The following is a 27,482-nucleotide window of genomic DNA, read 5'->3' as shown; positions in this document are numbered from 1 at the left end:
GCCCCTTTTGAGGAGTTCTGCATGATTTGGGATTTTATCTATAAAATCAATTCCTTCACTCAAACTATGTTAAAACGGCTTTTACCTTCATATTTATCAATGTCTCGATAGATTTAAACAAAAAAACAACGTTGTACTTTGCAGTAAAAGAAAGAGCCAATCAAAAGTTTTAGGAATCCGAGAATAAGCTTATTTTCATGAGTTCTGCACGATTTCGGATTTTATGTATAAAATGAATTCATTCACTCAAACCAAGTTAAAACTGCTTTTTCATTCATATTTATCAATGTCTAGATCGACTTCAACAAAGAAAAACATTGTATTTTGCAGTAGAAGAAAGAGCAAAACTGAAGTTTCCTGAACTGATCAGGAATCCGAGAATAAGCTTATTTTCTTATGGGCTTTGTCCTTCATATTTATCAATGTGTAGATGGATTTCAACTTCTTCTACTGCAAAGTCCAATGTTTTTCTTTGTTGAAGTCGATCTAGACATTGATGAATATGGAAGGACAAAGCAGTTTTAACTTGGTTTGAGCAAAGCAATTCATTTTATAGCAAAATCCGAAATCGTGCAGAACTCATGAAAGCAGGCTTATACTCGGATTCCTGAAACTTTAGATTTGCTCTTTCTTTTACTGCAAAGTACAACGTTGTTTTTTTGTTTAAATCTTTCTAGACATGGTAAATATGAAGGACAAATCAGTTTTAACATAGTTTGAGTGAAGTAATGCATTTTATAAGCAAAATCCCAAATCATGCAGAACTCACGAAAAGCTTTTTCTCGCTTTTCACTGCTTTTTACAAACTTTGGTCGGAAGTTCACACCTTCTTGCATCCGAACACCTCCGCTTCCGCTTTTGATGATGTATATTCGGGCATTCGAACCTTTTATTACCCGCTTTTTACAAACCATTGTCGGACTTTCACACCTTCTTGCAGCCGAACACCACCTCTACCGCTTTTGATGATGTATGGTTCAGTATTCTTACCTTTTCTAACACATTTTTCAGCAATTATGGTCGGACATTCACACCTACTCACAGCTGGACACCTCCGCTCCCGCTTTTGATCATACAATGTCGGGACATCGCTCCTTGTCTAACCAGCTTTTTACAAACTTTAGTCGAACATTCACACCTTCTTGCAGCTGAACAGCTCCGCTCCCGCTTTTGATGATGTATAGTCGGGCTTTCAAGCCTTTTCTTAACCGGTTTTTACAAATTATGGTTGGACATTCAGACCTTGCAGCCGAACACCTCCGCTCTCTCTTTTGATCATACATTGTCGGGCATTCGCACCTTGTCTTACCCGCTTTTTACAAACTATAGTCAGACATTCACACCTTGCAGCTGAACCTCCGCTCCCTGTTTTGATCATGTATGGTCTGGCAATACTACCTTTTCTTCCCCCGTTTGTGAGTAATTATGGCTGGACATTCACACCTACTTGCAGTCGAACAGCTCTGCTCCCACTTTTGATTATGTTTGGTTGGATATTCGAACCTTTTCTTAACTGCTTTTTACAAACCATGGTCGGACTTTCACACCTTCTTGTAGCCAAACAACTCCGCTCCCGCTATTGATTTTGTACAGTCGGGTATTTTAACCTTTTCTTACCCGCTTTTTACCAAGTATGGTTGGACATTCACACCATCTTACAGCGGAACACCTCTGCTCCCGCTTTTTATGGTGTATAGTCGGGCATTCGAACCTTTTCTTACCCGCTATTTACAAACTATGGTAGGACATTCAAACTTTCGTGTATCCGAAAACCTCCGCTCTCTCTTTTGATCATACATTGTTGGACATTCGCACCTTTTCTTACCCGCTTTTTACAAACCATGGTCGGACTGTCACACCTTCTTGTAGCCGAACACATCCGCTCCCGCTATTGATTGTGTACAGGGTATATTAACCTTTTCTTACCCGCTTTTTACCAAGTATGGTTGGACATTCACACCTTCGTACAGCGGAACACCTCCGCTCCCTCTTTTGATGGTGTATGTTCGGGCATTCAAACCTTTTCTTACCCGCTTTTTCCAAACTATGGTCGGCTATTCACAGCTTCCTCTCCACCATACTTGTATGGTGGGATATTCACACCCACTTGCATCCGAAGACCTCCGCCCCAAATTTTGTTGATATTTAGTCGGACATTCGCACCTTACCCGCTTTTGGCAAACTATGGCAAACTTGCAGCCAAACAACTCTGATCTTGCTTTTGATGATGTAAGGTTGGGCATTCAGACCTTGCTTCACCTGCTTTTCACCAAATATAGTCGGACATTCACACCTTCTTGCAGCCGAACACTTCCGCTCCACCTTTAGTGTTCTATCACATCTTTTTTTTCACCGCATTTTATACATTATGGTTGGAAATTTTCAACCACTCTCATCCGAAGACCTCTCCTCCCGCTTTTGTTAATATATTTGAACTTTAGTTTGACATTCAAACCTTCTTGCAGCTGAACCACCTCCGCTCCCTGTTTTGATCATATAACGTCTGGCTACTACCTTTTCTTACCCGTTTGTGAGTAATTATGGCTGGACATTCACACCTACTTGCAGTCGAACACAACCTCTCTCGCTTTTGATGATGTATGGACCGGCATTTTTACCTTTTCTAACACATTTTTCAGCAATTATGGTCGGAGATTCACACCTACTCACAGCCGAACAACTCCGCTCCCGCATTTGATGATGTATAGTCGGGCATTCTCACCCTTTCTCATCAGCTTTTTGCAAATTATGATCTGACATTCACACCTACTTGCAGTCGAACAGCCCTGCTCCCGCTTTTGATTATGTTTGGTTGGATATTCGAACCTTTTCTTAACTTCTTTTTACATATTTTGGTTGGACGTTCACACCTTCTTGTAGCCGAACACTTCCACTCCTGCTTTTGATGATGTATGGTTGGGCATTCACACCTTTTTTTTGCCCATTTTTCAGGAATTATGGGTGGACATTCACACCTTGCAGCTGAACACCTCCTATCCCACTTATGATCATGTGCGGTTTGATTTTCGAAAAGTTTCTTTCATGTTTTCTAGCAATTATTGATGGACATGTAGACCTTCTTGCAGCTGAACACCTCCGCTCCCGCTTTTGATCATACATTGTCAGGCATTCGCACCTTGTCTTACCCACTTTTTACAAACTTTAGTCGAACAGTCACACCTTTTTGCAGCCGAACACCACCTCTCCCGCTTTTGATGATGTATGGTCCAGCATTCTTACCTTTTCTAACACATTCTTCAGCAATTATGGTCGGACATTCACACCTACTAAGAGCCGAACACCTCCGCTCCCACATTTGATGGTGTATAGTCGGGCATTCTCACCCTTTCTCATCAGCTTTTTACAAATTATGATCTGACATTCACACCTGCTTTTGATAATGTATTGTTAGGCATTCGCACCTTTTTTTTACCCATTTTTAATGAATTATGGGTGGACATTCACACCTTCTTGCAGCCGAACACCTCTTCTCCCGCTTATGATCATGTGCGGTTTGATATTCGAAAATTTACTTTCTTGTTTTAAAGCAATTATTGATGGACATTCAAACCTTCTTTTTGATGGTGTATAGTCGGGCTTTCGAGCCTTTTCTTCCCGGTTTTTACAAACCATGGTCGGACTTTCACACCTTCTTGTAGCCGAACAACTCCGCTCCCGCTATTGATTGTGTACAGTCGGGTATTTTAACCTCTTCTTACCCCCTTTTTACCAACTATGGTCGGACATTCAAACCTTCTTGTATCCGAAAACCTCCGCTCTCTCTTTTGATCATACATTGTCGGACATTCGCACCTTTTCTTACCCGTTTTTTACAAACCATGGTCGGACTTTCACATCTTCTTGTAGCCGAACACATCCGCTCCCGCTATTGATTGTGTACAGTCGGGTATTTTAACCTTTTCTTACCCGCTTTTTACCAACTATGGTCGGACATTCACACCTTCGTACAGCGGAACACCTCCGCTCCCTCTTTTGATGGTGTATGTTCGGGCATTCAAACCTTTTCTTACCCGCTTTTTCCAAACTATGGTCGGCTATTCACAGCTTCCTCTCCACCATACTTGTATGGTGGAATATTCACACCCACTTGCATCCGAAGACCTCCGCCCCAAATTTTGTTGATATTTAGTCGGACATTCGCACCTTAACCGCTTTTGGAAAACTATGGCCTTCTTGCAGCCAAACACCTCTGATCTCGCTTTTGATGATGTAAGGTTGGGCATTCAGACCTTGCTTCACCTGCTTTTCACCAAATATAGTCGGACATTCACACCTTCTTGCAGCCGAACACTTCCGCTTTTAGTGTTCTATGAGGCATTCACATATTTTTTTTCACCGTATTTTATAGATTATGGTTGGAAATTCTCACCCACTCTCATCCGAAGACCTCTCCTCCCGCTTTTGTTAATATATAGTCGGGCATTCGAACCTTTTCTTACCCGCTTTTTACAAATTATAGTCGAACATTCACACCTACTTGCAGCTGAATACTTCCGCTCCACCTTTTAGGTATGTATGGTTGGCATTTGCACCTCTTTTTATACTGATTGCTGAAGATTAAGTTGTACTTTCTCAAACTACAACATTTTTCTATTTGTTGAAACTTGATTTGAAGTGGATAAATAAGGAGGACAAACAGTTTTAAGTCAGGCTGATAGAAGGAATTAATTTTATAGCAAAATCTGTACTTCGTCATATGTCGAGAGATGCTTATTGCTGAAGAAGTTCTTTCTCATTCTACAAAGTACAACGTTGTTTATCGTTGAAACTTGATTAGACATGAATAAATATGAAGGACAAAGCAGTCTTAACTTGGTTTGAGTTAAGGAATTCGTTTTATAGGAGAATCCGAATTCGTGCATAACTCATAAAATAGAGCTTATTTTCGGATTCCTGAAGAATGATTCTGGTTCTTTCTCATAATACAAAGTTTGTTGTTTATTGTTGAAACTTCATCAGAAGTGAAGAAATAAATGAATGCCTATCAACAAATGTGGGATCTAAACTCTAGTGCTTCCTCTAAAATAATTTCCTTTCTCAATTTAGAAATGTGTGTGTGTAAGTCACAACACCCGTGACACCAAAACGGCTTTCTTTTCTCTACACTCTGCACTATGAGCACACACACCAAATCAGAAAGGCTTTTTTCTCTCTTTTCTACATTATGGACTGTGGGGACACAAAACCGCTCTCTCTCTTTTTTTTTTTTATCGTGTGCCAGGGCGTTGTCTCATGTATTAGATTATGCTTAAGATACGAATGGGTTTATCAGTCACATCAGAATCCATACATACTGATCCTCCCGTAATAAAATGGTCGGATCTTATCAAACACACTTTGTTTCTTGTGACAATCAAGTCAGCGAAACAGCGTATACACGTCAAGACACTGAATCAAGTTTGCCACAAGAACTCATACGTTTGGCAGTATTGCTCTGCCATCAGCAATGATACACCCATTTTATTTTCGTGAGACATGTGGAAGCACCTGTTCATCTACTGTTCTATCACTATGAATTAGTGATCTATTATCAATAAGGATACTTCTACAACTACTATCAAAGTATGTCCGGACTTCTTATGTTGTCAGTTGCTATATATGAATAAGTGGGTAGCTACTGACAAGCATTAAGCATGTCACACAGCCCAAACATATAACATTTCAGGACACACCACACAGTTAACAACCACAGTGAAGGGTGTCAAAGCCCAAACATGTAACATTCAACAGGACACTTACACAACAAATTCAAATCAAACAGTCAGACAACATACAAGAACATATACCCCAGCCGGCATTGCTCCCTGCCTATTTTCGTACAGCACACTATGTGTGCGCACACCTTTATTCACAAACTCTTCAACTTATACTCTTTTACCGAAGCTGCTACAGCTCGATTGGCCGAATACCCTTTGATCCTATTTCGGTGAATTTGACATCTGCCTTACATATAACAGATTAGCGGTTTAGCAGTTTTAATTTAGTTTGAGTGAAGGAATTCATTTTATAGCAAAATCCGAAATCGTGAAGAACTCATGAAAGTAAGCTTATTCTCGGATTCCTGAAACTTTAGATTTGCTCTTTCTTTTACTGCAAAGTACAACGTTGGTTTTTTTGTTTAAATCTTTCTAGACATGGTAAATATTAAGGACAAAGCAGTTTTCACATAGTTTGAGTGAAGGAATTCATTTTATAGATAAAATCCCAAGAGTCTGCTGAGAAAAGAGAGTGAATGCGAAGTAGACTTTAACACGGCTATGGGAGCGAGCCGAGTGTGGGCTAACCAGGAGAATTGCTTGAAAGAAACGCGACCCCAAATGAGCGGTCAGAACAAAGCCTCAATACGGGATTCTCGTGGTGTTTTTGTTGCTGCCTTGTCTTTTGCACAGAGTAAAAGACAAGGCAGCCATCGAATAGGGCCCGATTGTTCCTACTTGGTCAGCCGAGGAGCAAGGGGGGGGGAGCAAGCGTCTCAACCAAGCAAAGCTCACCATGGGGAAGGTGGCTATGCCAACAAGCCTGATGCCCTGCTCCCGCAGTGACGGATAATCGTACTCTGGTTTCTCTTCATAACGTACAAGTCTTTCGCCTTTTACTAAAGATTTCTGTGGAGAGCAGCACTAATGAGTTGTTTCTATTTTTGGCAGGCTTTACCTTTGCGGGTGAAGCCCTTTCTGTCTGTGCAAAAGAAATCTTCTTACTGTGCAGAGTGACTTCTCTGAGTAGAGTCGCCTTACTTGTTGCGACTGTGCCGATGTTCGAAGCTGGAGTGCAAAGTTGTTGCTTGAATGGTGCTTGCTGGAGCGTGCGGGAGTGCAAAGTTATACCATTTAAAAGGGCTGAAGAGTGCTCAGTGCAGCGGGTGGGCGACACTCTGGCCACCTTGAAAACCGAGGTTACATCCACTACCAGGGGCAGCCCAAGTTCTGCCGCAAGTGTGGTGAGCATGGGCACCTGGTTGAGGCTTGTACCAAGGTGTTATGTGGGAAGAGCAGAGAAATTGGGCAAACTTTTGGAGAGTGTCCAAATGGCAGGAAATGTAATCTCTGTGGAGAATTAAATCACCTCTTCAGAGATTGCCCTAAATCTTTTGCCAACAAATTAAAGACGGTAAAGCCACAGTCAAGCCAACAAAGAGAAGGACCAAAGGTGGCAGTTGGTGAACAAAGTGAAGAGGTTGACCCAATAAATTCAAACTTCCCGCCAAAAGCTTGGATTGGAAGTGAGGAGCAAAAAGGGGAGGGGCCTGTAGAGGCCTCACCACTCAGTGTTGAAGTCTGTGAGAATTCACAGGCAGAGGGTGGAGCTACGCTAAATGAGGAGAAAGAGCAGACAGGTGAGTCTAGTGAAGATACTCAGCTCCCCGAAGGTCAACAGAAGGTTTAGATCCCACATTTGTTGATAGGCATTCATTTATTTCTTCACTTCTGATGAAGTTTCAACAATAAACAATAAACTTTGTATTATGAGAAAGAACCAGAATCATTCTTCAGGAATCCGAAAATAAGCTCTATTTTATGAGTTATGCACGAATTCGGATTCTCCTATAAAACGAATTCCTTAACTCAAACCAAGTTAAGACTGCTTTGTCCTTCATATTTATTCATGTCTAATCAAGTTTCAACGATAAACAACGTTGTACTTTGTAGAATGAGAAAGAACTTCTTCAGCAATAAGCATCTCTCGACATATGACGAAGTACAGATTTTGCTATAAAATTAATTCATTCTATCAGCCTGACTTAAAACTGTTTGTCCTCCTTATTTATCCACTTCAAATCAAGTTTCAACAAATAAAAAAATGTTGTAGTTTGAGAAAGTACAACTTAATCTTCAGCAATCAGTATAAAAAGAGGTGCAAATGCCAACCATACATACCTAAAAGGTGGAGCGGAAGTATTCAGCTGCAAGTAGGTGTGAATGTTCGACTATAATTTGTAAAAAGCGGGTAAGAAAAGGTTCGAATGCCCGACTATATATTAACAAAAGCGGGAGGAGAGGTCTTCGGATGAGAGTGGGTGAGAATTTCCAACCATAATCTATAAAATACGGTGAAAAAAAATATGTGAATGCCTCATAGAACACTAAAAGCGGAAGTGTTCGGCTGCAAGAAGGTGTGAATGTCCGACTATATTTGGTGAAAAGCAGGTGAAGCAAGGTCTGAATGCCCAACCTTACATCATCAAAAGCGAGATCAGAGGTGTTTGGCTGCAAGAAGGCCATAGTTTGCCAAAAGCGGGAAAGGTGCGAATGTCCGACTAAATATCAACAAAATTTGGGGCGGAGGGCTTCGGATGCAAGTGGGTGTGAATATCCCACCATACAAGTATGGTGGAGAGGAAGCTGTGAATAGCCGACCATAGTTTGGAAAAAGCGGGTAAGAAAAGGTTTGAATGCCCGAACATACACCATCAAAAGAGGGAGCGGAGGTGTTCCGCTGTACGAAGGTGTGAATGTCCGACCATACTTGGTAAAAAGCGGGTAAGAAAAGGTTAAAATACCCGACTGTACACAATCAATAGCGGGAGCGGATGTGTTCGGCTACAAGAAGATGTGAAAGTCCGACCATGGTTTGTAAAAAGCGGGTAAGAAAAGGTGCGAATGTCCGACAATGTATGATCAAAAGAGAGAGCGGAGGTTTTCGGATACAAGAAGGTGTGAATGTCCAACCATGGTTTGTAAAAACCGGGAAGAAAAGGCTCGAAAGCCCGACTATACACCATCAAAAAGAAGATTTGAATGTCCATCAATAATTGCTTTAAAACAAGAAAGTAAATTTTCGAATATCAAACCGCACATGATCATAAGCAGGAGAGGAGGTGCTCGGCTGCAAGAAGGTGTGAATGTCCACCCATAATTCATGAAAAATGGGTAAAAAAAAGGTGCGAATGCCTAACAATACATTATCAAAAGCAGGTGTGAATGTCAGATCATAATTTGTAAAAAGCTGATGAGAAAGGGTGAGAATGCCCGACTATACACCATCAAATGCGGGAGCGGAGGTGTTCGGCTCTGAGTAGGTGTGAATGTCCGACCATAATTGCTGAAGATTGTGTTAGAAAAGGTAAGAATGCCGGACCATACATCATCAAAAGCGGGAGAGGTGGTGTTCGGCTGCAAAAAGGTGTGACTGTTCGACTAAAGTTTGTAAAAAGTGGGTAAGACAAGGTGCGAATGCCTGACAATGTATGATCAAAAGCGGGAGCGGAGGTGTTCAGCTGCAAGAAGGTCTACATGTCCATCAATAATTGCTAGAAAACATGAAAGAAACTTTTCGAAAATCAAACCGCACATAATCATAAGTGGGATAGGAGGTGTTCAGCTGCAAGGTGTGAATGTCCACCCATAATTCCTGAAAAATGGGCAAAAAAAAGGTGTGAATGCCCAACCATACATCATCAAAAGCAGGAGTGGAAGTGTTCGGCTACAAGAAGGTGTGAACGTCCAACCAAAATATGTAAAAAGAAGTTAAGAAAAGGTTCGAATATCCAACAAAACATAATCAAAAGCGGGAGCAGAGCTGTTCGACTGCAAGTAGGTGTGAATGTCAGATCATAATTTGCAAAAAGCTGATGAGAAAGGGTGAGAATGCCCGACTATACACCATCAAATGCGGGAGCGGAGTTGTTCGGCTGTGAGTAGGTGTGAATCTCCGACCATAATTGCTGAAAAATGTGTTAGAAAAGGTAAGAATGCCGGTCCATACATCATCAAAAGCGAGAGAGGTTGTGTTCGGCTGCAAGTAGGTGTGAATGTCCAGCCATAATTACTCACAAACGGGTAAGAAAAGGTAGTATTGCCAGACCATATATGATCAAAACAGGGAGCGGAGGTGGTTCAGCTGCAAGAAGGTTTGAATGTCCGACTAAAGTTCAAATATATTAACAAAAGCGGGAGGAGAGGTCTTCGGATGAGAGTGGTTGAAAATTTCCACAGGTCTACATGTCCATCAATAATTGCTAGAAAACATGAAAGAAACTTTTCGAAAATCAAACCGCACATGATCATAAGTGGGATAGGAGGTGTTCAGCTGCAAGGTGTGAATGTCCACCCATAATTCCTGAAAAATGGGCAAAAAAAAGGTGTGAATGCCCAACCATACATCATCAAAAGCAGGAGTGGAAGTGTTCGGCTACAAGAAGGTGTGAACGTCCAACCAAAATATGTAAAAAGAAGTTAAGAAAAGGTTCGAATATCCAACCAAACATAATCAAAAGCGGGAGCAGAGCTGTTCAACTGCAAGTAGGTGTGAATGTCAGATCAGAATTTGTAAAAAGCTGATGAGAAAGGGTGAGAATGCCCGACTATACACCATCAAATGCGGGAGCGGAGTTGTTCGGCTGTGAGTAGGTGTGAATGTCCGACCATAATTGCTGAAGAATGTGTTAGAAAAGGTAAGAATGCTGGACCATACATCATCAAAAGCGGGAGAGGTGGTGTTCGGCTGCAAAAAGGTGTGACTGTTCGACTAAAGTTTGTAAAAAGTGGGTAAGACAAGGTGCGAATGCCTGACAATGTATGATCAAAAGCGGGAGCGGAGGTGTTCAGCTGCAAGAAGGTCTACATGTCCATCAATAATTGCTAGAAAACATGAAAGAAACTTTTCGAAAATCAAACCGCACATGATCATAAGTGGGATAGGAGGTGTTCAGCTGCAAGGTGTGAATGTCCACCCATAATTCCTGAAAAATGGGCAAAAAAAAGGTGTGAATGCCCAACCATACATCATCAAAAGCAGGAGTGGAAGTGTTCGGCTACAAGAAGGTGTGAACGTCCAACCAAAATATGTAAAAAGAAGTTAAGAAATGGTTCGAATATCCAACCAAACATAATCAAAAGCGGGAGCAGAGCTGTTCGACTGCAAGTAGGTGTGAATGTCAGATCATAATTTGCAAAAAGCTGATGAGAAAGGGTGAGAATGCCCGACTATACACCATCAAATGCGGGAGCGGAGTTGTTCGGCTGTGAGTAGGTGTGAATCTCCGACCATAATTGCTGAAAAATGTGTTAGAAAAGGTAAGAATGCCGGTCCATACATCATCAAAAGCGAGAGAGGTTGTGTTTGGCTGCAAGTAGGTGTGAATGTCCAGCCATAATTACTCACAAACGGGCAAGAAAAGGTAGTATTGCCAGACCATATATGATCAAAACAGGGAGCGGAGGTGGTTCAGCTGCAAGAAGGTTTGAATGTCCGACTAAAGTTCAAATATATTAACAAAAGCGGGAGGAGAGGTCTTCGGATGAGAGTTGTTGAAAATTTCCACAGGTCTACATGTCCATCAATAATTGCTAGAAAACATGAAAGAAACTTTTCGAAAATCAAACTGCACATGATCATAAGTGGGAAAGGAGGTGTTCAGCTGCAAGGTGTGAATGTCCACCCATAATTCCTGAAAAATGGGCAAAAAAAAGGTGTGAATGCCCAACCATACATCATCAAAAGCAGGAGTGGAAGTGTTCGGCTACAAGAAGGTGTGAACGTCCAACCAAAATATGTAAAAAGAAGTTAAGAAAAGGTTCGAATATCCAACCAAACATAATCAAAAGCGGGAGCAGAGCTGTTCGACTGCAAGTAGGTGTGAATGTCAGATCATAATTTGCAAAAAGCTGATGAGAAAGGGTGAGAATGCCCGACTATACACCATCAAATGCGGGAGCGGAGTTGTTCGGCTGTGAGTAGGTGTGAATCTCCGACCATAATTGCTGAAAAATGTGTTAGAAAAGGTAAGAATGCCGGTCCATACATCATCAAAAGCGAGAGAGGTTGTGTTCGACTGCAAGTAGGTGTGAATGTCCAGCCATAATTACTCACAAACGGGTAAGAAAAGGTAGTAGCCAGACCATATATGATCAAAACAGGGAGCGGAGGTGGTTCAGCTGCAAGAAGGTTTGAATGTCAAACTAAAGTTCAAATATATTAACAAAAGCGGGAGGAGAGGTCTTCGGATGAGAGTGGTTGAAAATTTCCAACCATAATGTATAAAATGCGGTGAAAAAAAAGGTGTGATAGAACACTAAAAGGTGGAGCGGAAGTGTTCGACTGCAAGAAGGTGTGAATGTCCGACTATATTTGGTGAAAAGCAGGTGAAGCAAGGTCTGAATGCCCAACCTTACATCATCAAAAGCAAGATCAGAGTTGTTTGGCTGCAAGAAGGCCATAGTTTGCCAAAAGCGGGTAAGGTGCGAATGTCCGACTAAATATCAACAAAATTTGGGGCGGAGGGCTTCGGATGCAAGTGGGTGTGAATATCCCACCATACAAGTATGGTGGAGAGGAAGCTGTGAATAGCCGACCATAGTTTGGAAAAAGCGGGTAAGAAAAGGTTTGAATGCCCGAACATACACCATCAAAAGAGGGAGCGGAGGTGTTCCGCTGTACGAAGGTGTGAATGTCCGGCCATACTTGGTAAAAAGCGGGTAAGAAAAGGTTAATATACCCGACTGTACACAATCAATAGCGGGAGCGGATGTGTTCGGCTACAAGAAGGTGTGACAGTCCGACCATGGTTTGTAAAAAGCGGGTAAGAAAAGGTGCGAATGTCCGACAATGTATGATCAAAAGAGAGAGCGGAGGTTTTCGGATACACGAAAGTTTGAATGTCCTACCATAGTTTGTAAATAGCGGGTAAGAAAAGGTTCGAATGCCCGACTATACACCATAAAAAGCGGGAGCGGAGGTGTTCCGCTGTAAGACGGTGTGAATGTCCGACCATAGTTGGTAAAAAGCGGGTAAGAAAAGGTTAAAATACCCGACTGTACACAATCAATAGCGGGAGCGGAGTTGTTCGGCTAGAAGAAGGTGTGAAAGACCGACCATGGTTTGTAAAAAGCAGTTAAGAAAAGGTTCGAATATCCAACCAAACATAATCAAAAGCGGGAGCAGAGCTGTTCGACTGCAAGTAGGTGTGAATGTCCAGCCATAATTACTCACAAACGGGGGAAGAAAAGGTAGTATTGCCAGACCATACATGATCAAAACAGGGAGCGGAGGTTCAGCTGCAAGGTGTGAATGTCTGACTATAGTTGGTAAAAAGCGGGTAAGACAAGGTGCGAATGCCCGACAATGTATGATCAAAAGAGAGAGCGGAGGTGTTCGGCTGCAAGGTCTGAATGTCCAACCATAATTTGTAAAAACCGGGTAAGAAAAGGCTCGAAAGCCCGACTATACATCATCAAAAGCGGGAGCGGAGGTGTTCAGCTGCAAGAAGGTGTGAATGTTCGACTAAAGTTTGTAAGAAGCTGGTAAGACAAGGAGCGATGTCCCGACATTGTATGATCAAAAGCGGGAGCGGAGGTGTCCAGCTGTGAGTAGGTGTGAATGTCCGACCATAATTGCTGAAAAATGTGTTAGAAAAGGTAAGAATACTGGACCAAGGTTCATACATTATCAAAAGCAGGAGTGGAAGTGTTCGGCTACAAGAAGGTGTGAACGTCCAACCAAAATATGTAAAAAGAAGTTAAGAAAAGGTTCGAATATCCAACCAAACATAATCAAAAGCGGGAGCAGAGCTGTTCGACTGCAAGTAGGTGTGAATGTCAGATCATAATTTGCAAAAAGCTGATGAGAAAGGGTGAGAATGCCCGACTATACACCATCAAATGCGGGAGCGGAGGTGTTCGGCTCTGAGTAGGTGTGAATGTCCGACCATAATTGCTGAAAAATGTGTTATAAATGGTAAGAATGCCGGTCCATACATCATCAAAAGCGAGAGAGGTTGTGTTCGGCTGCAAGTAGGTGTGAATGTCCAGCCATAATTACTCTCAAACGGGTAAGAAAAGGTAGTATTGCCAGACCATATATGATCAAAACAGGGAGCGGAGGTGGTTCAGCTGCAAGAAGGTTTGAATGTCCGACTAAAGTTCAAATATATTAACAAAAGCGGGAGGAGAGGTCTTCGGATGAGAGTGGTTGAAAATTTCCACAGGTCTACATGTCCATCAATAATTGCTAGAAAACATGAAAGAAACTTTTCGAAAATCAAACCGCACATGATCATAAGTGGGATAGGAGGTGTTCAGCTGCAAGGTGTGAATGTCCACCCATAATTCCTGAAAAATGGGCAAAAAAAAGGTGTGAATGCCCAACCATACATCATCAAAAGCAGGAGTGGAAGTGTTCGGCTACAAGAAGGTGTGAACGTCCAACCAAAATATGTAAAAAGAAGTTAAGAAAAGGTTAGAATATCCAACCAAACATAATCAAAAGCGGGAGCAGAGCTGTTCAACTGCAAGTAGGTGTGAATGTCAGATCATAATTTGTAAAAAGCTGATGAGAAAGGGTGAGAATGCCCGACTATACACCATCAAATGCGGGAGCGGAGGTGTTCGGCTCTGAGTAGGTGTGAATGTCCGACCATAATTGCTGAAGAATGTGTTAGAAAAGGTAAGAATGCTGGACCATACATCATCAAAAGCGGGAGAGGTGGTGTTCGGCTGCAAAAAGGTGTGACTGTTCGACTAAAGTTTGTAAAAAGTGGGTAAGACAAGGTGCGAATGCCTGACAATGTATGATCAAAAGCGGGAGCGGAGGTGTTCAGCTGCAAGAAGGTCTACATGTCCATCAATAATTGCTAGAAAACATGAAAGAAACTTTTCGAAAATCAAACCGCACATGATCATAAGTGGGATAGGAGGTGTTCAGCTGCAAGGTGTGAATGTCCACCCATAATTCCTGAAAAATGGGCAACAAAAAGGTGTGAATGCCCAACCATACATCATCAAAAGCAGGAGTGGAAGTGTTCGGCTACAAGAAGGTGTGAACGTCCAACCAAAATATGTAAAAAGAAGTTAAGAAAAGGTTCGAATATCAAACCAAACATAATCAAAAGCGGGAGCAGAGCTGTTCGACTGCAAGTAGGTGTGAATGTCAGATCATAATTTGCAAAAAGCTGATGAGAAAGGGTGAGAATGCCCGACTATACACCATCAAATGCGGGAGCGGAGTTGTTCGGCTGTGAGTAGGTGTGAATCTCCGACCATAATTGCTGAAAAATGTGTTAGAAAAGGTAAGAATGCCGGTCCATACATCATCAAAAGCGAGAGAGGTTGTGTTCGGCTGCAAGTAGGTGTGAATGTCCAGCCATAATTACTCACAAATGGGTAAGAAAAGGTAGAATTGCCAGACCATATATGATCAAAACAGGGAGCGGAGGTGGTTCAGCTGCAAGAAGGTTTGAATGTCCGACTAAAGTTCAAATATATTAACAAAAGCGGGAGGAGAGGTCTTCGGATGAGAGTGGTTGAAAATTTCCACAGGTCTACATGTCCATCAATAATTGCTAGAAAACATGAAAGAAACTTTTCGAAAATCAAACTGCACATGATCATAAGTGGGAAAGGAGGTGTTCAGCTGCAAGGTGTGAATGTCCACCCATAATTCCTGAAAAATGGGCAAAAAAAAGGTGTGAATGCCCAACCATACATCATCAAAAGCAGGAGTGGAAGTGTTCGGCTACAAGAAGGTGTGAACGTCCAACCAAAATATGTAAAAAGAAGTTAAGAAAAGGTTCGAATATCCAACCAAACATAATCAAAAGCGGGAGCAGAGCTGTTCGACTGCAAGTAGGTGTGAATGTCAGATCATAATTTGCAAAAAGCTGATGAGAAAGGGTGAGAATGCCCGACTATACACCATCAAATGCGGGAGCGGAGTTGTTCGGCTGTGAGTAGGTGTGAATCTCCGACCATAATTGCTGAAAAATGTGTTAGAAAAGGTAAAAATGCCGGTCCATACATCATCAAAAGCGAGAGAGGTTGTGTTCGACTGCAAGTAGGTGTGAATGTCCAGCCATAATTACTCACAAACGGGTAAGAAAAGGTAGTAGCCAGACCATATATGATCAAAACAGGGAGCGGAGGTGGTTCAGCTGCAAGAAGGTTTGAATGTCAAACTAAAGTTCAAATATATTAACAAAAGCGGGAGGAGAGGTCTTCGGATGAGAGTGGTTGAAAATTTCCAACCATAATGTATAAAATGCGGTGAAAAAAAAGGTGTGATGGAACACTAAAAGGTGGAGCGGAAGTGTTCGGCTGCAAGAAGGTGTGGATGTCCGACTATAATTGGTGAAAAGCAGGTGAAGCAAGGTCTGAATGCCCAACCTTACATCATCAAAAGCAAGATCAGAGTTGTTTGTCTGCAAGAAGGCCATAGTTTGCCAAAAGCGGGTAATGTAAGAATGTCCGACTAAATATCAACAAAATTTGGGGCGGAGGTCTTCGGATGCAAGTGGGTGTGAATATCCCACCATACAAGTATGGTGGAGAGGAAGCTGTGAATAGCCGACCATAGTTTGGAAAAAGCGGGTAAGAAAAGGTTTGAATGCCCGAATATACATCATCAAAAACGGAAGCGGAGGTGTTCGGATGCAAGAAGGTGTGAACGTCCGACCAAAGTTTGTAAAAAGCAGTGAAAAGCGAGAAAAAGCTTTTCGTGAGTTCTGCATGATTTGGGATTTTGCTTATAAAATGCATTACTTCACTCAAACTATGTTAAAACTGATTTGTCCTTCATATTTAACATGTCTAGAAAGATTTAAACAACAAAACAACGTTGTACTTTGCAGTAAAATAAAGAGAAAATCTAAAGTTTCAGGAATCCGAGTATAAGCCTGCTTTCATGAGTTCTGCACGATTTTGGATTTTGCTATAAAATGAATTGCTTTGCTCAAACCAAGTTAAAACTGCTTTGTCCTTCCATATTCATCAATGTCTAGATCGACTTCAACAAAGAAAAACATTGGACTTTGCAGTAGAAGAAGTTGAAATCCATCTACACATTGATAAATATGAAGGACAAAGCAGTTTCCACTTGCCCATAAGAAAATAAGCTTATTCTCGGATTCCTGATCCTTCAGTTTTGCTCTTTCTTCTACTGCAAAATACAATGTTGTTCTTTGTTGAAGTCGATCTAGACATTGATAAATATGAATGAAAAAGCAGTTTTAACTTGGTTTGAGTGAATGAATTCATTCTATACATAAAATCCGAAATCGTGCAGAACTCATGAAAATAAGCTTATTCTCGGATTCCTAAAACTTTTGATTGGCTCTTTCTTTTACTGCAAAGTACAACGTTGTTTTTTTGTTTAAATCTATCGAGACATTGATAAATATGAAGGTAAAAGCCGTTTTAACATAGTTTGAGTGAAGGAATTGATTTTATAGATAAAATCCCAAATCATGCAGAACTCCTCAAAAGGGGCGTATGGCTTAATCACAAGTGTGGCTCTTTCTCATTCAGGGTAGTATGAGGAAGTTTATGCTTGAAATATATGTAGAAATGGGTACATATGAAGGACAAAGCAGTGTTAACTTAGTTTGAGTGAAGGAATTCATTTTATACATGAAATCCCAAATCATGCAGAACGTATGAAAAGAAGCTTATTCTCGGATTCCCGATCCTTCAGTTTTGCTCTTTCTTCTACTGCAAAATACAATGTTGTTCTTTGTTGAAGTCGATCTAGACATTGATAAATATGAAGGAAAAAGCAGTTTTAACTTGGTTTGAGTGAATGAATTAATTTTATACATAAAATCCGAAATCGTGCAGAACTCATGAAAATAAGCTTATTCTCGGATTCCTAAAACTTTTGATTTGCTCTTTCTTTTATTGCAAAGTACAACGTTGTTTTTTTGTTTAAATCTATCGAGACATTGATAAATATGAAGGTAAAAGCCGTTTTAACATAGTTTGAGTGAAGGAATTAATTTTATAGATAAAATCCCAAATCATGCAGAACTCCTCAAAAGGGGCGTATGGCTTAATCACAAGTGTGGCTCTTTCTCATTCAGGGTAGTATGAGGAAGTTTATGCTTGAAATATATGTAGAAATGGGTACATATGAAGGACAAAGCAGTGTTAACTTAGTTTGCGTGAAGGAATTCATTTTATACATAAAATCCGAAATCGTGCAGAACTCATGAAAATAAGCTTATTCTCGGATTCCTAAAACTTTTGATTTGCACTTTCTTTTACTGCAAAGTACAACGTTGTTTTTTGTTGAAATCTATCTAGACATTGATAAATACCAGTCGAAACTCTGCTGCCGCTTTTGATAATTTATGGTTGGGCATTCTTACCTTTTCTTACCCGCTTTTTACAAATTATGATCTTACATTCACACCTACTTGCAGTCGAACACCTTCTCATCCACTTATGATCATGTGCGGTTGGGCTTTCGCACCTTTTCTTACCCATTTTTCAGTAATTATGGGTGGACATTCAGACCTTCTTGCAGCCGAAAACCTCCGCTCCTCTTTTGATCATACATTGTCGGGCATTCACACCTTGTCTTACCCGCTTTTTACAAACTTTAGTCGGACATTCAAACCTTTTTGCAGCTGAACCACCTCCGCTCCCTGTTTTGATCATATATGGTCTGGCAATACTACCTTTTCTTACCCGTTTGTGAGTAATTATGGCTGGACATTCACACCTACTTGCAGCCGAACACAACCTCTCCCGCTTTTGATGATATATGGTCCGGCATTCTTACCTTTTCTAACACATTTTTCAGCAATTATGGTCGGACATTCACACCTACTCACAGACGAACACCTCCGCTCCCACATTTGATAGTGTATAGTCGGGCATTCTCACCCTTTCTCATCAGCTTTTTGCAAATTATGATCTGATATTCACACCTACTTGCAGTCGAACAGCTCTGCTCCCGCTTTTGATTATGTTTGGTTGGATATTCGAACATTTTCTTAACTGCTTTTTACAAACTTTGGTCGGACGTTCACACCGTCTTGCAGCCGAACACCTCCGCTTCCACTTTTGATGGTATATAGTCGGGCATTCGAGCCTTTTCTTACCCGCCTATTACTTACTATGGTTGGACATTCAAACCTTCTTGTAGCCGAACACATCCGCTCCTGCTTTTGATGATGTATGATTTGGCATTCGCACCTTTTCTTACCCATTTTTCAGTAATTTTTGGTCGGACATTCAGACCTTCTTGCACCTGAACACCTCTGCTCCCGCTTTTGATGGTGTATAGTCGGGCTTTCGAGCCTTTTCTTCCCCGATTTTTACAAATTGTGGTTGGACATTCAGACCTTGCAGCCGAAAACCTCCGCTCCCTCTTTTGATCATACATTGTCGGGCATTCGCCCCTTGTCTTACACGGTTTTTACAAACTTTAGTCAGACATTCACACCTTGCAGCTGAACCACCTCCATTCCCTGTTTTGATCATGTGTGGTCTGGAAATACTACCTTTTCTTCCCCCGTTTGTGAGTAATTATGGCTGGACATTCACACCTACTTGCAGCTAAAAAAACCACCTCTCCCGCTTTTGATGATGTATTGTCCGGCATTCTAGTCTTTACTATCACATTTTTCAGCAATTATGATGTGACATTCACACCTACTTGCAGTCGAACAACTCTGCTCCCGCTTTTGATTATGTTCGGTTGGATATTCGAACATTTTCTTAACTGCTTTTTACAAACTTTGGTCGGACGTTCACACCGTCTTGCAGCCGAACACCTCCGCTTCCGCTTTTGATGGTATATATTCGGGCATTCGAGCCTTTTCTTACCCGCCTATTACTTACTATGGTTGGACATTCAAACCTTCTTGTAGCCGAACACATCCGCTCCTGCTTTTGATGATGTATGATTTGGCATTCGCACCTTTTCTTACCCATTTTTCAGTAATTTTTGGTCGGACATTCAGACCTTCTTGCACCTGAACACCTCTGCTCCCGCTTTTGATGGTGTATAGTCGGGCTTTAGAGCCTTTTCTTCCCCGATTTTTACAAATTGTGGTTGGACATTCAGACCTTGCAGCCGAAAACCTCCGCTCCCTCTTTTGATCATACATTGTCGGGCATTCGCCCCTTGTCTTACACGGTTTTTACAAACTTTAGTCAGACATTCACACCTTGCAGCTGAACCACCTCCATTCCCTGTTTTGATCATGTGTGGTCTGGAATTACTACCTTTTCTTCCCCCGTTTGTGAGTAATTATGGCTGGACATTCACACCTACTTGCAGCCAAAAAACCACCTCTCCCGCTTTTGATGATGTATTGTCCGGCATTCTAGTCTTTTCTATCACATTTTTCAGCAATTATGATCTGACATTCACACCTACTTGCAGTCGAACAGCTCTGCTCCCGCTTTTGATTATGTTCGGTTGGATATTCAAACCTTTTCTTAACTGCTTTTTACAAACTTTGGTCGGACGTTCACACCTTCTTGCAGCCGAACACCTCCGCTTCCGCTTTTGATGGTATATATTCGGGTATTCGAACCTTCTCTTACCCGCTTTTTACAAACCATGGTTGGACTTTCATACCTTCTTGTAGCTGAACAACTCCACTCCTGCTAATGATGATGTAAGGTTTGATATTCGAAAATTTAATTTCATGTTTTAAAGCAATTATTAATGGACATTCACACCTACTTGCAGTCGAACACAACCTCTCTCGCTTTTGATGATGTATGGACCGGCATTTTTACCTTTTCTAACACATTTTTCAGCAATTATGCTCGGAGATTCACACCTACTCACAGCCGAACAACTCGGCTCCCGCATTTGATGATGTATAGTCGGGCATTCTCACCCTTTCTCATCAGCTTTTTGCAAATTATGATCTGATATTCACACCTACTTGCAGTCGAACAGCTCTGCTCCCGCTTTTGATTATGTTTGGTTGGATATTCGAACCTTTTCTTAACTTCTTTTTACATATTTTGGTTGGACGTTCACACCTTCTTGTAACCGAACACTTCCACTCCTGCTTTTGATGATGTATGGTTGGGCATTCACACCTTTTTTTTGCCCATTTTTCAGGAATTATGGGTGGACATTCACACCTTGCAGCTGAACACCTCCTATCCCACTTATGATCATGTGCGGTTTGATTTTCAAAAAGTTTCTTTCATGTTTTCTAGCAATTATTGATGGACATGTAGACCTTCTTGCAGCTGAACACCTCCGCTCCCGCTTTTGATCATACATTGTCAGGCATTCGCACCTTGTCTTACCCACTTTTTACAAACTTTAGTCGAACAGTCACACCTTTTTGCAGCCGAACACCACCTCTCCCGCTTTTGATGATGTATGGTCCAGCATTCTTACCTTTTCTAACACATTCTTCAGCAATTATGGTCGGACATTCACACCTACTCAGAGCCGAACACCTCCGCTCCCGCATTTGATGGTGTATAGTCGGGCATTCTCACCCTTTCTCATCAGCTTTTTACAAATTATGATCTGACATTCACATCTGTTTTTGATAATGTATTGTTAGGCATTCGCACCTTTTTTTTACCCATTTTTCATGAATTATGGGTGGACATTCACACCTTCTTGCAGCCGAACACCTCCTCTCCCACTTATGATCATGTGCGGTTTGATATTCGAAAATTTAATTTCTTGTTTTAAAGCAATTATTGATGGACATTCAAACCTTCTTTTTGATGGTGTATAGGCAGGCTTTCGAGCCTTTTCTTCCCGGTTTTTACAAACCATGGTCGGACTTTCACACCTTCTTGTAGCCGAACAATTCCGCTCCCGCTTTTGATGGTGTATAGTCGGGCATTGAAACCTTTTCTTACCCGCTTTTTACAAACTATGGTGGGACATTCAAACCTTCTTGTATCCGAAAACCTCCGCTCTCTCTTTTGATCATACATTGTCGGACATTCGCACCTTTTCTTACCCGCTTTTTACAAACCATGGTCGGACTTTCACATCTTCTTGTAGCCGAACACATCCGCTCCCACTATTGATTGTGTACAGTCGGGTATTTTAACCTTTTCTTACCCGCTTTTTACCAAGTATGGTCGGACATTCACACCTTCGTACAGCGGAAAACCTCCGCTCCCTCTTTTGATGGTGTATGTTCGGGCATTCAAACCTTTTCTTACCCGCTTTTTCCAAACTATGGTCGGCTATTCACAGCTTCCTCTCCACCATACTTGTATGGTGGGATATTCACACCCACTTGCATCCGAAGACCTCCGCCCCAAATTTGTTGATATTTAGTCGGACATTCGCACCTTACCCGCTTTTGGCAAACTATGGCCTTCTTGCAGCCAAACACCTCTGATCTCGCTTTTGATGATGTAAGGTTGGGCATTCAGACCTTGCTTCACCTGCTTTTCACCAAATATAGTCGGACATTCACACCTTCTTGCAGCCGAACACTTCCGCTCCACCTTTTAGTGTTCTATCACACCTTTTTTTCACCGCATTTTATACATTATGGTCGGAAATTTTCAACCACTCTCATCCGAAGACCTCTCCTCCCGCTTTTGTTAATATATTTGAACTTTAGTCGGACATTCAAACCTTCTTGCAGCTGAACTACCTCCGCTCCCTGTTTTGATCATATATGGTCTGGCAATACTACCTTTTCATACACGTTTGTGAGTAATTATGGCTGGACATTCACACCTACTTGCAGCCGAACACAACCTCTCTCGCTTTTGATGATGTATGGACCGGCATTCTTACCTTTTCTAACACATTTTTCAGCAATTATGGTCGGAGATTCACACCTACTCACAGCCGAAAAACTCCGCTCCCGCATTTGATGGTGTATAGACGGGCATTCTCACCCTTTCTCATCAGCTTTTTGCAAATTATGATCTGACATTCACACCTACTTGCAGTCGAACAGCTCTGCTCCCGCTTTTGATTATGTTTGGTTGGATATTCGAACCTTTTCTTAACTTCTTTTTACATATTTTTTTTGGACGTTCACACCTTCTTGTAGCCGAACACTTCCACTCCTGCTTTTGATGATGTATGAACCTTGGTCCAGTATTCTTACCTTTTCTAACACATGTTTCAGCAATTATGGTCGGACATTCACACCTACTCACAGCTGGACACCTCCGCTCCCGCTTTTGATCATACAATGTCGGGACATCGCTCCTTGTCTACCAGCTTTTTACAAACTTTAGTCGAACATTCACACCTTCTTGCAGCTGAACACCTCCGCTCCCGCTTTTGATGATGTATAGTCGGGCTTTCGAGCCTTTTCTTACCCGGTTTTTACAAATTATGGTTGGACATTCAGACCTTGCAGCCGAACACCTCCGCTCTCTCTTTTGATCATACATTGTCGGGCATTCGCACCTTGTCTTACCCGCTTTTTACAAACTATAGTCAGACATTCACACCTTGCAGCTGAACCTCCGCTCCCTGTTTTGATCATGTATGGTCTGGCAATACTACCTTTTCTTCCCCCGTTTGTGAGTAATTATGGCTGGACATTCACACCTACTTGCAGCCAAACACCTCTGATCTCGCTTTTGATGATGTAAGGTTGGGCATTCAGACCTTGCTTCACCTGCTTTTCACCAAATATAGTCGGACATTCACACCTTCTTGCAGCCGAACACTTCCGCTTTTAGTGTTCTATGAGGCATTCACATATTTTTTTTCACCGTATTTTATAGATTATGGTTGGAAATTCTCACCCACTCTCATCCGAAGACCTCTCCTCCCGCTTTTGTTAATATTTAGTCGGGCATTCGAACCTTTTCTTACCCACTTTTTACAAATTATGGTCGAACATTCACACCTACTTGCAGCTGAATACTTCCGCTCCACCTTTTAGGTATGTATGGTTGGCATTTGCACCTCTTTTTATACTGAATGCTGAAGATTAAGTTGTTCTTTCTCAAACTACAATTTTTTTTTAATTGTTGAAACTTGATTTGAAGTGGATAAATAAGGAGGACAAACAGTTTTAAGTCAGGCTGATAGAAGGAATTAATTTTATAGCAAAATCTGTATTTCGTCATATGTCGAGAGATGCTTATTGCTGAAGAAGTTCTTTCTCATTCTACAAAGTACAACGTTGTTTATCGTTGAAACTTGATTAGACATGAATAAATATGAAGGACAAAGCAGTCTTAACTTGGTTTGAGTTAATGAATTCGTTTTATAGGAGAATCAAAATTCGTGCATAACTCATAAAATAGAGCTTATTTTCGGATTCCTGAAGAATGAGTCTGGTTCTTTCTCATAATACAAAGTTTGTTGTTTATTGTTGAAACTTCATCAGAAGTGAAAAAATAAATGAATGCCTATCAACAAATGTGGGATCTAAACTCTAGTGCTTCCTCTAAAATAATTTCCTTTCTCAATTTAGAAATGTGTGTGTGTAAGTCACAACACCCGTGACACCAAAACGGCTTTCTTTTCTCTACACTCTGCACTATGAGCACACACACCAAATCAGAAAGGCTTTTTTCTCTCTTTTCTACATTATGGACTGTGGGGACACAAAACCGCTCTCTCTCTTTTTTTTTTTTATCGTGTGCCAGGGCGTTGTCTCACGTATTAGATTATGCTTAAGATACGAATGGGTTTATCAGTCACATCAGAATCCATACATACTGATCCTCCCGTAATAAAATGGTCGGATCTTATCAAACACACTTTGTTTCTTGTGACAATCAAGTCAGCGAAACAGCATATACACGTCAAGACACTGAATCAAGTTTGCCACAAGAACTCATAAGTTTGGCAGTATTGCTCTGCCGTCAGCAATCATACACCCATTTTATTTTCGTGAGACATGTGCAAGCACCTGTTCATCTACTGTTCTATCACTATGAAGTAGTGATCTATTATCAATAAGGATACTTCTACAACTACTATCAAAGTATGTCCGGACTTCTTATGTTGTCAGTTGCTATATATGAATAAGTGGGTAGCTACTGACAAGCATTAAGCATGTCACACAGCCCAAACATATAACATTTCAGGACACACCACACAGTTAACAACCACAGTGAAGCGTGTCAAAGCCCAAACATGTAACATTCAACAGGACACTTACACAACACATTCAAATCAAACAGTCAGACAACATACAAGAACATATACCCCAGCCGGCATTGCTCCCTGCCTATTTTCGTACAGCACACTATGTGTGCGCACACCTTTATTCACAAACTTTTCAACTTATACTCTTTTACGGAAGCTGCTACAGCTCAATTGGCCGAATACCCTTTGATCCTATTTCGGTGAATTTGACATCTGCCTTACATGTAACAGATTAGCGGTTTAGCAGTTTTAATTTAGTTTGAGTGAAGGAATTCATTTTATAGCAAAATCCGAAATCGTGAAGAACTCATGAAAGTAAGCTTATTCTCGGATTCCTGAAACTTTAGATTTGCTCTTTCTTTTACTGCAAAGTACAACGTTGTTTTTTTTTGTTTAAATCTTTCTAAACATGGTAAATATTAAGGACAAAGCAGTTTTCACATAGTTTGAGTGAAGGAATTCATTTTATAGATAAAATCCCAAGAGTCTGCTGAGAAAAGAGAGTGAATGCGAAGTAGACTTTAACACGGCTATGGGAGCGAGCCGAGTGTGGGCTAACCAGGAGAATTGCTTGAAAGAAACGCGACACCGAATGAGCGATCAGAACAAAGCCTCAACACGGGATTCTCGTGGTGTTTTTGTTGCTGCCTTGTCTTTTGCACAGAGTAAAAGACAAGGCAGCCATCGAATAGGGCCCGATTGTTCCTAGTCGGTCAGCCGAGGAGCAAGGGGGGGGGGGAGCAAGCGTCTCAACCAAGCAAAGCTCACCATGGGGAAGGTGGCTATGCCAACTAGCCTGATGCCCTGCTCCCGCAGTGACGGATAATCGTACTCTGGTTTCTCTTCATAACGTACAAGTCTTTCGCCTTTTACTAAAGATTTCTGTGGAGAGCAGCACTAATGAGTTGTTTCTATTTTTGGCAGGCTTTACCTTTGCGGGTGAAGCCCTTTCTGTCTGTGCAAAAGAAATCTTCTTACTGTGCAGAGTGACTTCTCTGAGTAGAGTCGCCTTACTTGTTGCGACTGTGCCGATGTTCGAAGCTGGAGTGCAAAGTTGTTGCTTGAATGGTGCTTGCTGGAGCGTGCGGGAGTGCAAAGTTATACCATTTAAAAGGGCTGAAGAGTGCTTTTACTCTATGCAAAAGACAAGGCAGCAACAAAAACACCACGAGAATCCCGTATTGAGGCTTTGTTCTGACCGCTCATTCGGTGTCGCGTTTCTTTCAAGCAATTCTCCCGGTTAGCCGACACTCGGCTCGCTCCCATAGCCGTGTTAAAGTCTACTTCGCATTCACTCTCTTTTCTCTGCAGACTCTTGGGATTTTATCTATAAAATGAATTCCTTCACTCAAACTATGTTAAAACTGCTTTGTCGTTCATATTTACCATGTCTAGGAAGATTTAAACAAAAAAAACAACGTTGTACTTTGCAGTAAAAGAAAGAGCAAATCTAAAGTTTCAGGAATCCGAGAATAAGCTTACTGTCATGAGTGCTTCACGATTTCGGATTTTGCTATAAAATGAATTCCTTCACTCAAACTAAATTAAAACTGCTAAACCGCTAATCTGTTACATGTAAGGCAGATGTCAAATTCACTGAAATAGGATCTAAGGGTATTCGGCCAATCGAGCTGTAGCAGCTTCCGTAAAAGAGTATAAGTTGAAGAGTTTGTGAATAAAGGTGTGCGCACACATAGTGAGCTGTAGGAAAATAGGCAGGGAGCAATGCCGGCTGGGGTATATGTTCTTGTATGTTGTCTGACTGTTTGATTTGAATGTGTTGTGTAAGTGTCCTGTTGAATGTTTGGGCTTTGACACTTCACTGTGGTTGTTAACTGTGTGGTGTGTCCTGAAATGTTATATGTTTGGGCTGTGTGACATGCTTATTGCTTGTCAGTAGCTACCCACTTATTCATATATAGCAACTGACAACATAAGAAGTCTGGACATACTTTGATAGTAGTTGTAGAAGTATCCTTATTGATAATAGATAAACTAATTCATAGTGATAGAACAGTAGATGAACAGGTGCCTGCACATGTCTCACGAAAATAAAATGGGTGTATGATTGCTGACGGCAGAGCAATACTGCCAAACTTATGAGTTCTTGTGGCAAACTTGATTCAGTGTCTTGACGTGTATACGCTGTTTCGCTGACTTGATTGTCACAAGAAACAAAGTGTGTTTGATAAGATCCGACCATTTTATTACGGGAGGATCAGTATGTATGGATTCTGATGTGACTGATAAACCCATTCGTATCTTAAGCATAATCTAATACGTGAGACAACGCCCTGGCACACAATCAAAAAAAAAAAGAGAGAGCGGTTTTGTGTCCCCACAGTCCATAATGTAGAAAAGAGAGAAAAAAGCCTTTCTGATTTGGTGTGTGTGCTCATAGTGCAGAGTGTAGAGAAAAGAGAGAAAAGAAAGCCGTTTTGGTGTCACGGGTGTTGTGACTTACACACACACATTTCTGAATTGAGAAAAGAAATTATTTTAGAGGAAGCAGTAGAGTTTAGATCCCACATTTGTTGATAGGCATTCATTTATTTCTTCACTTCTGATGAAGTTTCAACAATAAACAACAAACTTTGTATTATGAGAAAGAACCAGACTCATTCTTCAGGAATCCGAAAATAAGCACGAATTCGGATTCTCCTATA

At 41.3% G+C, this 27,482-nt stretch overlaps 2 non-coding genes across 2 annotated transcripts; both read left to right on the top strand.

Moving 5' to 3' along the window:
* The first annotated feature begins 6,572 nt into the window (after positions 1 to 6,572).
* On the top strand, positions 6,573 to 6,686 carry LOC140276345 (U5 spliceosomal RNA). Its single transcript, XR_011908946.1, has one exon. It is a non-coding gene; the product is annotated as a U5 spliceosomal RNA (small nuclear RNA).
* Positions 6,687 to 25,644: 18,958 nt separating this feature from the next.
* Positions 25,645 to 25,758, top strand: LOC140276344 (U5 spliceosomal RNA). The gene has a single exon (XR_011908945.1). It is a non-coding gene; the product is annotated as a U5 spliceosomal RNA (small nuclear RNA).
* The last annotated feature ends 1,724 nt before the right edge of the window (positions 25,759 to 27,482 follow it).

The sequence above is a fragment of the Leuresthes tenuis genome, unplaced genomic scaffold (assembly GCF_036924035.1).
Source record: "Leuresthes tenuis unplaced genomic scaffold, fLeuTen1.0.hap1 SCAF_18, whole genome shotgun sequence".
Taxonomy (NCBI): domain Eukaryota; kingdom Metazoa; phylum Chordata; class Actinopteri; order Atheriniformes; family Atherinopsidae; genus Leuresthes; species Leuresthes tenuis.
The sequence above is the reverse complement of the archived record's forward strand: the minus strand, read 5'-3'. Positions and strand labels throughout refer to the sequence as shown.